This window comes from Cryptomeria japonica, chromosome 9 (genome assembly GCF_030272615.1).
Source record: "Cryptomeria japonica chromosome 9, Sugi_1.0, whole genome shotgun sequence".
Taxonomy (NCBI): Eukaryota; Viridiplantae; Streptophyta; class Pinopsida; order Cupressales; family Cupressaceae; genus Cryptomeria; species Cryptomeria japonica.
The window spans coordinates 308,979,587-308,993,112 of record NC_081413.1 but is presented as its reverse complement, the minus strand read 5'-3'; positions in this window follow the sequence as shown (position 1 = coordinate 308,993,112).

Here is a 13,526-nt window from a genome sequence, read left to right as displayed (position 1 = left end):
ACCCCATTTGAAAGCGTATTTTTCTTTCATCATATCTACAATGTTTTTAGTTTTTTCTAGAAATCAGGTACAAATTTCCTCAAAAAATTCACTTGTCCAAAGAAAGATTTCACCCCAGTTCTACTTGATGGTAAACTCAGCTGCTAGATAGCCCTCACTCTCTTGGGATCTATTTTGATACCTTCTTTAGAAACTATGTGTCCTTGTAACTTTCCTGCTGTGACACAAAAGATAGAGTTTTTGGATTTAAAGATATCTAATGATCCTTGTACCTTTGCAAGATAGTTTTTTATATTCCTGAAATGATCTTTTTCTCTTTTTAGAGAAAATAGTTAAATAATTAAGATATATAACAATAATGTTATTTTTCAAATCTCCAAAATGTTATGCCATAACTTTCTAGAAAGTTGCACCTACATTGATAAGACTATATGACATACACTTATAAGCGAAGGTACCCTATGGAGTAATGAAAGAAATTTTGTGTTGGTCTTCTTCTTCAACACTAATCTAATTATAACTTGAGAATCCATCATGCATAGACATTATCTCAACCCCAACAATAATTTGTAAAATGTGATCCATGATTAGAAAGGGGTAATTATCTTTCATACTGACCTGATTTAGATTTTTGAAATCTACACAAATTCTTATTTATTTCTCATGTACAAACATGATATTAGAAAACTATGTAGAATATTCGATTGGATATATAATTGTTTCCTTTTAAAATATTTTCTATTTCATTAAAAATCACATTAGCTATCATGGGGTTATACCTCCTCTATTTCTATCTAAAAAGAGTCATTCCTAGTTCCAAAGGAATTCTATATCACAACTAGCCATCCATAAAATTCTCAAGGTCTGTGTAGCTCCAAGAAAAAAACATCTTTCAATTCCCTAAGAAACTCAATCAGATTGCTTCTTTCTTTAGGAGTGCAACACTTTCCAACACCCACCATCTAAAGTTTATCTACCTCATCAATGTTCACAAATTTATATTCTCTAGAACTATTAATAGATGTAGACATCTTCTTTTTTATGTACTTATCATGTCTATTAAATAGCTTCTCTAATGAGATGATACCTTTGAGAATATTATTACATTTCAACTGTAAAACTCCTTCTGAGATAACTTTTTCATCTTGGTAATATTCTCTACATTCAAAATTGCTACCATAAAAAAGGTCTTTGCAAAAATACTTGAGCTCTCTAAAAAGGCTTAAATTTGTTTATCACTTTCAAACACCTACCATGATTCTGAATCAGGTATGTTAAGCTTGTACATTACTTCAATCATGTACTCATTATCTTTGAAATTGGGGTGAGGTAATAACAATGAAGCTGGCAATACAAGGGAGTCTTCTCTTATGTTCCATTCCCTCGGTACGTCCTCTATTGAAAAGGTATAAAAAACATTTATCTCATTCCATACATGATTCTTATAATGTTCAAGCCTTTCATTTTTTACTACGAAGATCTTCCTGACTTGTTTTACAATTAGCTTTGTATCTGCAATAACCTTAACTTTCTTGATTCCTTTCTCTTTAGCTATTGTAATTCCAAGTAGTTAGACTTCATATTCAGTTGTGTTATTGGTGTTTTTGAATTTGAAATTTTAGGAAAAAGGAAAAATTTCACCATAAGGAGGGACTAAAACAACACCCGCTCTTGAACTAGTATTCAAAAAACTACCATCAAATTCTAATATCTATTATCATGAATAAGTCTCTAGTTCTAAAGTCTCTTCTCTCTCATTATTGTTTGTGAATATCATATAATTACCAAAATTAGTTTCCTCATACAAAATATGGGATTTAGGGTCATTTGATTGAGGATAGTGAACTTAGCTTTAGGTTCTCGTTCCAAATGGACCTTCTTGTTTCCTAGAGGACTCAATGCATGGGACCAATCCAACTGTATTTTCCCCCCTAAATGTCTACAAAATATGCTACTCAACAACATACAATAGCTTTCCAAAATGTCAACTACTAATATGGTTAATCTCAATCTTTTACTAGGGTACACAACCAAAAAAATCTGAGCATCTTTTATTTAACCCACATGTGGGACTTGTTTTGAATCCATAGAGTAGTACTTCCCAAAAGTTTTGATTAGAGTTTGTCCAAGGGATTTTTCTACTAAGGAAAGAATTACATTGTCTGATGCTCCTAAGTCAATTATGCAATTACTCATCCTATGACCATTAATAAATAAATACACAATGGGTTGTAATTAAGATTTATCTAAGTCAGAGAATGACTTTTATTATTGGATGACATGCTAGAGGTAAAATTCTTATTATTAGAGATTTGGTTATTAGCAAGGTGATTTTTAGATTGGCCACCTTTGACATATCTAATCAACTTGTCTAATTCATCAGGATTAGATTTCAAATACTCGACAGGAGAAATCTAAATTTTAGATGAATTACAAAATTCAACTATATCAAAAGAGATTTTATTTTTATCAACAAATTTAGAGCTAGTGTTCTTGTTAAGAATTACAAGAGTTATTGGAACATCAGAATAGCTATTCTTTGTATTACAAGAAGGTTTTTGTGAGTTAAATGTAACTTTATGATTTTCACTTTGCTAACTTCTTGTTAGCACCATGCAAGAAGGATATTCAAGAGTCATGAATATATCTCCACCTCTTTTGGAGTTTGATTCATATTCAAGAAAGTTAACTTTAGAGTCACCAGTATTTAGTGGTATATCTTCTTCACTTGCCATCTCTTCTATGACCTCTCTCATCACTGTCATTTGCATCAACCTTGTCATTTATTGAAAATAGGAGCCATTATGATATGTTGTTAGATGGAATGTGCACATGTTACCATTTCCAAAATCAAGTGGTGCTTCTGTTGCTAGCCTCTATTGTGTAGAAGGGAGTTGAGCCTTCCCATTTGCTAGTTAAAGCTCTTCCTGGTATTGTAATAAATATTTGATTGTTGGAAAGGAGAATTAATTTTTGGAATTTGTCTCTTTAGATCTATTTGTAGACACCTAAAAATGGTCAACGCTTGTGAAGTCATACCTTAACATTTGCGCATTGCCTCATTTTAGGTTTTTGCGTCACATTAACATTTCTCCTATGTCACGCACTTGGTTTTTATCATTTGTGAACATTGAGTCCTTCTTCTACATTCTTCATTTATCACTTTCAAATTAGGTCTTGTCGATAGCAATCTTCAGTCATGATTTTGGTCAATCTTGTCAATCTCTTATCAACTTGTCAATCTCGTCATTTTGTGATCGATTTGTCATCGATCCTTGTCCTCTTCAATCATGTCAATTGGCGCATATCAATTTGGTCTCTTTATCAATATTGGTCAATTTGTCAATCAATCTCAATTGTTTATCAATCAAATCAATTCAAAATCATGGTCGAATCGACATCAAATCAATTTTATATCAAGACCTAATTGTCGTCCTTGCATTTCTAATTTAACCTTGTTTGTCATTTTCTCTCCATTTTCTCTCTCTAGGATTAATAAATTATTTATTTATCCTAAGTCTTCTTGTCACAATTAAATGTTTATTTAATTGGCTAATTAATTCCTCCTATTTTTGTAAATTAATTAATGAATGGGAAATTATTAATTAATTTACCTAATTTGCATCAATTTCCTAATTTCCAAGTCATTATTTCCAACTTAATTTTCTAATTTCTCCTAAATTCCTAAATGTCTATTTCTATTTCAAAATCTTGTCATAAATCCTTGCATAGCAATTTGTCATAAATTGTCATAAATTGTCATAAATCCTTGCATAGCAATTTGTCATATACATGTCATAATTTTTCTATTCTTGATTTGAATTTCCATTCGAATCATTTTCACGCTAATCTTGTCATTTCTCCAATTTGTCTATAAATTGGATGAATTTCTTCAATCAAATCCCTTAATTCTTAATTGGTAATCAGATTATCGAATTTACGCTTCTAGTACTCTTGATAAAAAATCTCGTCTACTTGCTTTCAATTGTGTGTGTGCACTTGTAGGTGAGATCCACAACCAAACCATTTGAAGAGGAAAGAAGAACAATGGAGCCGCATGAAGGAGCATTCAAATCTGCTATTGGTTTGCATATGTCTTTAATTTTGAATGTTTTTATTTCATGTCTCGATTGAGTGTTGTTTAGGATAGATCATTGCAATGAATGCATTTGTGATTGACCTATTACGTTTATCTTATGCTTGTGATGATTTCCTATTTCCTAACGTACATTAATTGGTGAACCCGACATGAACACTAACCTTCTAACCTCTTTATGGTGTTTTTGAGTGCTTTCAAGTTGATTTGCAGGCCAAAAAACCCAAAAACAGGGTTGTGCAGGGTTTTCTGGAGACTTCTGCGCTTGTGTTGAGCAACCTGCACCTATGTTGAGCATTTTGTGCTTGTGTTGAAGACATTCTTCACTTGTGTCCTGAATTCTACACCTGTGTCATGAGTTCTGTGCCTGTGTAAAGTCCAGAACAGGGGTAAAAATGCAGTCTTTTACTTGAAATTGGTTTAGTTTTTGCATTCTGTTTTCTGTGCTTTGGACTTTGGTACTAATTATCTATACAGAATCTTGGCATACGCATGGCAAAGACAATAAATCAAACTACTAACATGTGTTATGCAGAATTGATAGTCAAAGACAAGAAATCAAACTTCTAACTGGGGTTTTGCAGGTTGCCTTGGAGAAACAATTAAACTTGGTGTTTGTCTTTAAATGTTTTAGGCACCTAGTGATTTCTAATAGGTTGGAATGAACATGTTTTTGCTTTGATTGTTGAGTGTGACATTGGAGTAGGATAGTATGCTCTCATCCTTTCAGGGTGATCAGAAATCCAGATCTTCGATACCATGCTTTTTTCTTTGATTGTGTGTCTCCTTTAGAGGGCCTGCCTTCCCGACCACTTTGCTTTTGCAAGCAAGTGATAATCATGAGAAGGGAACGACCCAAAGTGAGTACGGCTAGAATACCTTGGCATTCTAACTCACTATAAACAAATACCTGATGAGCGAAAGCTTTGAAGGAAGGGTTACGTGGGAATTGCAGTTACTTGGGAAGTGATGACCCTTGGACTCTTTCTCATATCAACATCTAAATAGGGCCTCTTGGTCTAAATCATGTTTGTGTGACTACATTTGTTTGGTATCTTGATGGGCTTAATGTCTCAATCATGCTTGTGTGACATCAAGGAGTAACGCTTAACATAAATCCTTACTAAACACCTTGTTTTTAGAGGCCAAAAACCCTTCTAGTTGCTTAAGAAGGACAAATTCGGATACTTGGAAGAGATACTAAGTTCGCCATGGGGAGATTTCCATGGGGACTGATGCTTGGCTGCCCTGAGAAGTGAGTGCCATGGAGGGGAGCCTGTGGGGTCAAGCATCTATGTATTCTCCTTGAATCTCATAATGAGTCTACCTCTCAAGTACCTAATGTCTTTGCCTACCATAAGAAATGTGGAAATGAGCATGATTGTCTTGAGTCTAAGTTGCAACATCTTGTATTCTTTGCTTGTCAAAAGTTGAATTGCATCCCATTTCAAAAGCAAAAACAAATTGATTCAAAACATAAGATTAAACACAAGAGACATTCATCCAACAAAGGTTCAACAAATCTTCAAAACTCATCTTCAAACATGGTTAGCAAACATTGTTCAAAATCTTATCTCAACAAGCATGTTCACTTACATTTAAGTTCATCCTAGGTTGCATTTTGCAAAAGTCATTGTCAAGTACCAAGGCTAGGTGTCACCTAAGTCATACTCCTTTGCATATCAATAAGAGTCATCCATTTGCATATGTCCTCTTGCATTAAAGTCATATCATTGTCATACATTTACATTGCTTACCCTAGGTCTCTTCATTAAGCTTAGGTCATTATCATATCATATTAAGGTCACTTGCATAGTAATGTCCCTTTGCATATAGTGCCAAAATTAGGTTTTGTCATACTTGAGTATTCCTAATCTTTGATGCAACCCTAAGTCATTGTTAAGAAGTCTAGACCTTATCAAATCTTTTGTCCTTTTGTCATCAATATCATTTGGTCAAACCTAGCTTAGTATCCAAGCATATAGGGGAGACTTTGTCATTTGTCCTTTTGTCACCTAAGTCCTTTTGTCCTTTGAGGTCTAGATATCATTCCAATTTCCTAAGGGTCCCTCTCTTAGATTTGCATTTCAAAAGTTTGTCAAAATCTTCAAAAACAACCAAAAACATAGTTTACATTTAGTTGCATAGCATACATTATCTTTGAAAATTCAAAAAACATTGCATTTGCACAAGTGACATGCCTGTTGAGACAAGATCAAAATCTAAAAAGATTGGCAAACCAATGTATCAACCCATGGACAACATAGCAAATTCGCAGTTTCAAACTAGTCAAACAACACAAATTGAAGGTTCATCAAACACATCTCTACCACCATATGGAATGGTTCAACTTGGACCACCTCCATTATATGAACCAGTGTTTGTACCTATGAAACCAGGACATGGGAGTGTTCCACTGACTCCAAGAGGAAGTGCGCCTTTCAATTTGAATCAACCAAACTTGCAACATGACATTCAAACTCAAACATTATATGAAGAACAAACTCTCTCACAAGGATTTGGTTCGGATCAAGGCATTCAACAAGAAATGAATCCAAATGACCAACCAGATTCTTCATCCGATTCTGATACTTCTGATGATGTTGACATGTTCCTTCAAAATCCAAAGATAACAAAAAAGATGGATAAGTTCTTGAGCAAGGTCTTTAAGATTTTTCCACAAAAGTATCTTAACATGATGAGTAATGTGACCTCTTCAAGTGACCAAATCAATATGCAAGAACAACAAAGTGGTGAGTTGTTAAGTTTTTCCTTGCATCTAAATGAAGAAAATGCACAACAAGCAACTCAACCTACATTGATGAATAAAAGTGCTTTGAAGGCATTAACAGTGACTATTCCTCAGAAGTCACCATTTGAGACAATAAATAATCCACTATTCAATGCAACGCCTGTAACACAAGATCAAATGAAGAACACACAAGTATTCACAGTTGTCCCTCAACAAGAAGTGGCTCCTTACATGCATAAAGTGGGATCAAAATCTAAGATGCGGGAAAGCTTCACAACTGGAATGCCTAATGTCAACAATGTCCAAAATAACTCCATGGTGCAACAAAGTTCTTATGTCCCGTTAAGTTCAATATCTTTGCCAAACACTATTGCGACAAATCCTTCAATAATGGCGACACAAAGAGCTACGGATAGTGGTTTGTACCAACAACAATTGTTGCAACAATTGAGTTATATACAAAAGGTACAATCGAATGTGCAAACAAGTAATGTGCAACAACAACATCTTCGCATTCGACAACAAATTGCAGCACCTTCGGCACCATTACAAGTTAATGCAAACTTGCAACCATCACAATGGATTGGACAAACAACACAACAAGTTAATGCAAGTGCTATACCCCATCCTAAGGAGAAGCAACGAAAAGCATCTAAACAAATTTTTTTACAAATGATGGGATATACGCCACGACAACAATTGGCACAAAGTCAACAAATTCCGATTCGTCAACATCAACAACATGTGCCTCAGTATGTGCCAAGGCAAGAAAGCTATCCTACTTCACAACCGCAATTGGTGCCTATGCAATATCAACAACCTACTCAATTGCAATCTCAATCTAGGCTCCAAGAAGCACAACAACAAGGTCAATATCAAGGCATAGCGCAACCACAACAACAAGCGATGTGCCAAGAAGTTTATATGCCGGAGACACCAAAAAAGGCCATTTCAGAGTATCAACAACCGATTGGAAATGCGATGTATCGACAAAGAATACCAACCAGGATTAATGATGGACCCCTACAATCTGATACAATTGCACAACAACTTGAGCAGTTGCAACGAAAATTTGACGCATTAGAAACTAAAGGAACAAAGAAGTTGTATACAAACCAAGATTTATGTCCTAATCCATTTGACAAGAGTGTATACATGCCTCCATTCCCTAAGAATTTTGAAGCACCTAATTTTGAGAAATATAAAGGGAATGGCAACCCAAAAGATCACATTCGTGCATTTTTCATGGCATGTACTGAAGTGAGCTATGAGGATACATATTTAATGTGATTATTTGCATGAAGTCTCACGAGACAAGCCATGGATTGGTATTCGCATTTGCCAGGAAATATAAAGACTTGGTCTAAATTGGCTCAAAAGTTTATATCTCACTTTGCATTTAACATCGACAGTGATGTGACTATGTCAGATCTATGCAACACCAAGCAAAAGCAAGGTGAACCATTAGTGACTTTTTTGCAATGATGGTGAAGCTTGTATAGTCATTCTTCCCTCGATATACCTGAAGAACAACAAGTGAATTTGTTTATCCAAAATTTGGTCCCAGAAATGATGTATGAGCTAAAATTGAAAAGTCCCAGTACTATTGAGAAACTCATTAAGAAAGGGATGAATATTGAAACTGCTCTTGTAGCCAAGGGAATTATTAAGCTCAATAAAGACAGTGATAACACCAATTATTCGGGAGATAGAAACAGATTTTGGTATAAGAACAAGAATGTCACTAATGATGGAGTTGTTGATGCAAGAGCGGTGAATGCAAATCAACCCCCATTCACGATCAAGAAATTGAGTGTTCCTAATATGTCAACTATGGAACAAAATCAAGCACCAATGAGCAATGTTACTCAACAGCCTGCTCAACAATAGCACACTCAACAGTATAATCAACAACAAGGTCAATAACAAAACCAGTAGCGCAAACCCTTCCGGTCGCGGGATGGGCCTCCTCGACAATTTACGCCATTGGGAGAGCCTATTGAATCAGTAATGAGACAATTGATACAAGCAAAATTTATTAAGCTACCAGATATCAAGGCAGAACCAGTGGTAAAACCGCATTGGTGGAATGATAAGGCGTACTATGAATATCATCGGTCCAAAGGACACAAAACTGCATCCTGTTTTCAATTGAAACACATGATTCAAGATTTATTAGAGCAAGGAGTAATTGAGGTAGATCCACCCCATCGGACCTCTAACACTGATCATACTATTTTTAAAACTCCTTTGCTCGATCATGACAAGGGTAAAGCATCTTCTTCCAACTCTGCCCAAACGGCCAATTATGCAAGTTCTGGTTATAATAATGTCATTAATTGTTTTCGCGCATCAACTGAGTATGTTTCTACCCTAAGAATAAAGGGACAAGATCCTTCTTGTGTAGTCACCACTCGTCGATCCAAAATAGTCCTGAAAGGAGCTCCTGCAGCTCCTCCCAAGCCAACTCCTGCAAGTCAGTATAATCTTTTGGATCACCTAGGAAAGACACCTGCACAAATATCAATCCTTGAGTTACTAAAAATGTCTCCCATGCATCATGCAGTCCTGGATAAGGCTTTAATTGAGTCCACTATTCCGACAGATATTGATGTTGACCAGTTTCAAGCCCGGATTGGACATTTAGCCGTTTCCCAAAATGTCGCATTTTCTGACAATGATATCTCACCTGATAAGCTCCCTCACAATGATCCTTTACACCTTGAAGTCTTTGTTCATAACTACAAAATCCGATGAGTCTTGAAAGATGGCAGAGCAGGTCTTAATATTTGTACTTTGAGAGTGGTTATTGGCCTTGGATATACAGAAAATGACATTGATGCTTCAAAAAGAATAACAATTAAAGCATATGATGATGTTGAGCACCCATCCAAAGGGATAATTACATTGCCTATCAGAGTCGGTCCAGTGACAAAAAATACTTTCCTGCAAGTCCTAGACCTTGATCTCCCTTATAATATGATCCTTGGCCATCCATGGATCCATGCAATGAAAGCAGTTCCATCTACCTATCATCAATGTTTAAAATATCCTTACAATGGAACTGAGATAACAATTCCAGGAGATCCTAATCCATTCCAATTTTGTGCTACTCTAAGGGATACTCCTCAGCAGCAAGTCCCAGTCAATAGAGAGGCCAAATCACATAACTATGTGGATCCTAATCAATTATTAGATGTTGTCAAAGGAAAATTGAAGATACAAGACCAAGGATGTGGAGAATATTCAATGCATCAGACATTCCTCAACGGGAATTTGCCAATATCTCCAAAATCATATGGCAAACCGCATTTATTGCAAAAGGAACCTAAGGTCATTATTCAATATCAGCCTCCTACTACATTTACAAGATGGGATGAACTTGAAAAAGAAACTGTAGATGATGATGTCATATATTGGCTTTATAAAGATCCAACTGAGACCCCACCTGTCAGATTGCCAGTGGAACGATATGGCAAAGGATTTACTATGTTGCAAAAGAAAGGATATGATGGTTGCAGTGGCTTAGGCCTGAACAACAATGGGAGGCTAGAACCTGTCATACCCAAGAGGCGACCTCCAACTTTAGGGTTAGGTTTTGTACCATTGCGAATTGGATCCACATCTACCAAAGTGCCCACGTGTCGAAAAGGGTGTGATTCTGACGATGAAATAACATTTGAGGATACCCGACCCAAAACTGATTCTAATGATTGGGAGTGGAGTTCTTTTTCTTCTAGCTCCTATGCCCTCGACAATATTTTCATTGACCTGATAATTTGCCTATGGAAGACAAACATGAAATAACTCCTCTTCCTAAAACCTGTCCCCATGCTTGGATAGAGATATTTTGGGATCCAAGCTCTGAATCCGATACAAGCAGTTCAGATAGTGATACCACTGATGTTCATATCCTTACCATATCAGCCCTCTCTCTCCTTACAACCGATGATGACATGCCCCTCATCTATCCCCAGCTTATCCAACATGACCAACAAGAACCGCTCACATTGGACTATTTTCAAAATGATGAAGCGATTGCAGAATTCCTTGGACTATGGGAAGGCATACCACAAGGTGATCATAAGGCAGGATTTGCTATTGACCTGGATTCCACGGCATATTTTGGGGAGTCAACTCCCTCTTCCAGTCATCAAAATGCAAAAAGAAAAGAAATAGTAACAAATCAAAAGAATAGATCTTTGGGTGAAAACTGTAAGGCACTCGCTGATCATACAAAAGTAAAAAGAAAAGACGTACCTGCGGGTGAAAACCTCTCTGAGGCACCCAAAGGTGGAAGAGTGGACATACCCCTATCAAGTCAAGACAAATCAACATTGCTATTGGAAATGACCGAGGAAATCAATTTGGGTACACCTGACAACCCTAAGGTCATTCATTTTGCTACTTCTCTATCACAACAGGAAAAAATAGATTTTGTCAATTTCTTTCTTGAGAAGAAGATCAGCTTTGCATGGTCCTATGCAGATATGCCTGGCCTTGATCCAGAATTGGTTCTTCATCATTTGCCACTAAAACCTGATGCCAATCCTGTCAAATAGAAACTTAGAAAGATGCATCCTCAGGTGGCTCTTTTGGTCAAAGTGGAACTAAAAAAATTGCTAGATGTGGGCTTCATCAGACCCATTGATTATGCAGACTGGATTTCAAATTTAGTACCAGTTAGCAAAGTAACTGGGGGCATCAGAATCTGCACAGATTTTAGGGATCTCAATAAAGCATGCCCTAAAGATGATTTTCCATTGCCAAACATAGACATTATAGTGGACATGACGGCTGGATATGAGATGCTTTCATTAATGGATGGTTTCTCCGGCTATAACCAAATTCGCATTGCTCCTGAAGATCAGCATAAGACAACATTCACCTGTGCTTGGGGTACCTACTATTGGAATGTGATGCCCTTCGGTCTTAAAAATGCAGGCACAACATATCAAAGAGCAATGATGACCATTTTTCATGATTTCATGCACACTTTGATGGAGGACTATGTTGATGACTTGTTATGCAAATCTGTCACCAGAGATAGTCATCTGGCCATCCTGGGCCCGATATTTGGCCGAATGGAGACCTACAAACTCAGACTCAATCCAAAGAAGTGTGTATTTGGTGTCATAGCTAGAAAGTTACTAGGATACATTGTTTCTCACCGAGGCATTGCGGTCAACCTTGCCAAAGTCAAAGCAATAATGGATATGCCTCCACCTTCAAACTTCCGGCAATTAAGAAGTCTGCAAGGAAAGCTCCAGTCAATCCGCCGCTTCATAGCTCAGTTGGCCGACAAATGTCATCCATTCCAGCATCTATTGCATAAAGGAGTTGCTTTCCAATGGACTGAGTAATGTCAATCAGCCTTTCAAGCTCTCAAAGAATATTTTCTATTGCCACCTATTCTAATGCCTCCGATAGATGGAAAGCCATTTTTATTGTATATTTCTGCAACTGAAATGGCATTAGGAGTTCTCTTGGCCCAACAAGATGAGAACGGCAAAGAGCGAGCTATTTACTATATCAATCGGACACTGGTAGGCTATGAGCTAAATTATTCAACTATTGAAAGGGCATGGTTAGCAGTGGTATTTGCAACATAGAAACTCCGACATTATATGCTGAGCCACCGAACATTGTTGGTTGCAAAAATTGATCCCTTAAAATATTGCTTAGCCAAGCAGCTTTGACGGGTCACCTAGCAAAATGGGTCATGATTCTCAGTGAATTTGACATTGAGTATATGGAGCGAAAGGCCATAAAAGGACAAGTCATAGCAGATCGACTTGCAGAGGCTCCTATTTCTGATGATCATCCCATGTTGACTGATTTTCTAGATGAATCAGTCTTTGCTTTCACATCTTCTAATGAATGGAAGTTATACTTTGATGGGTCCCATACCAAGTTCGGGTCCGGAGCAGGCATCTTGTTCGTCACCCCTCAAGGTGATGCTATTCCAAAGTCTTACAGAATAACTTTCCACTGTACCAATAACATTGCAGAGTATGAAGCACTGGTTACAGGACTCCGAGTAGCAGTCCACTGGAACATCAAGCATTTGCAAGTCTATGGAGATTCTCAATTAGTCATTTGACAAGTGAATGATGACTACGAAACAAAAGATGAAAAGCTTATTCCCTATAAGCATATGGTAGATTTCTTCAAGACCAAATTCATGGCTATCCATTTCAATCAAGTTCCCAGAATGCAAAACAAGTCGGCAGATGCGATGGCTACGATTGCTTCCATGTTGAATATGCCAAACAATATGGACAAATGTGAATTTTTAGTTGAACAATTGCTGGTTCCTTCTTTTGACATTCCGACAGCGGATGTGGTGTGTGTTCTTGTTGGTCCCAACTCCCCATGGTATAATGACATCTATCAATATTTGAAATCCCAAACCTTACCACTCAACCTTTCCACTAACCAACGCCAAGCCTTTATTCGACAGACAGCCAAATATGTCATCATCGCCGACACCCTTTACCGCCGTTCCTTTGACCATACCCTCCTCAGGTGTTTGGATTCTGATGAAGCACAAACGACTTTACACGAGGTTCATGATGGTATATGTGGGGGCCATTTCAATGGTCTAAGCTTAGCTAAAAAGTTGATTCATGCTGGGTATTATTGGCCCACTCTGGAAAAAGATGTTCATGATTTTTT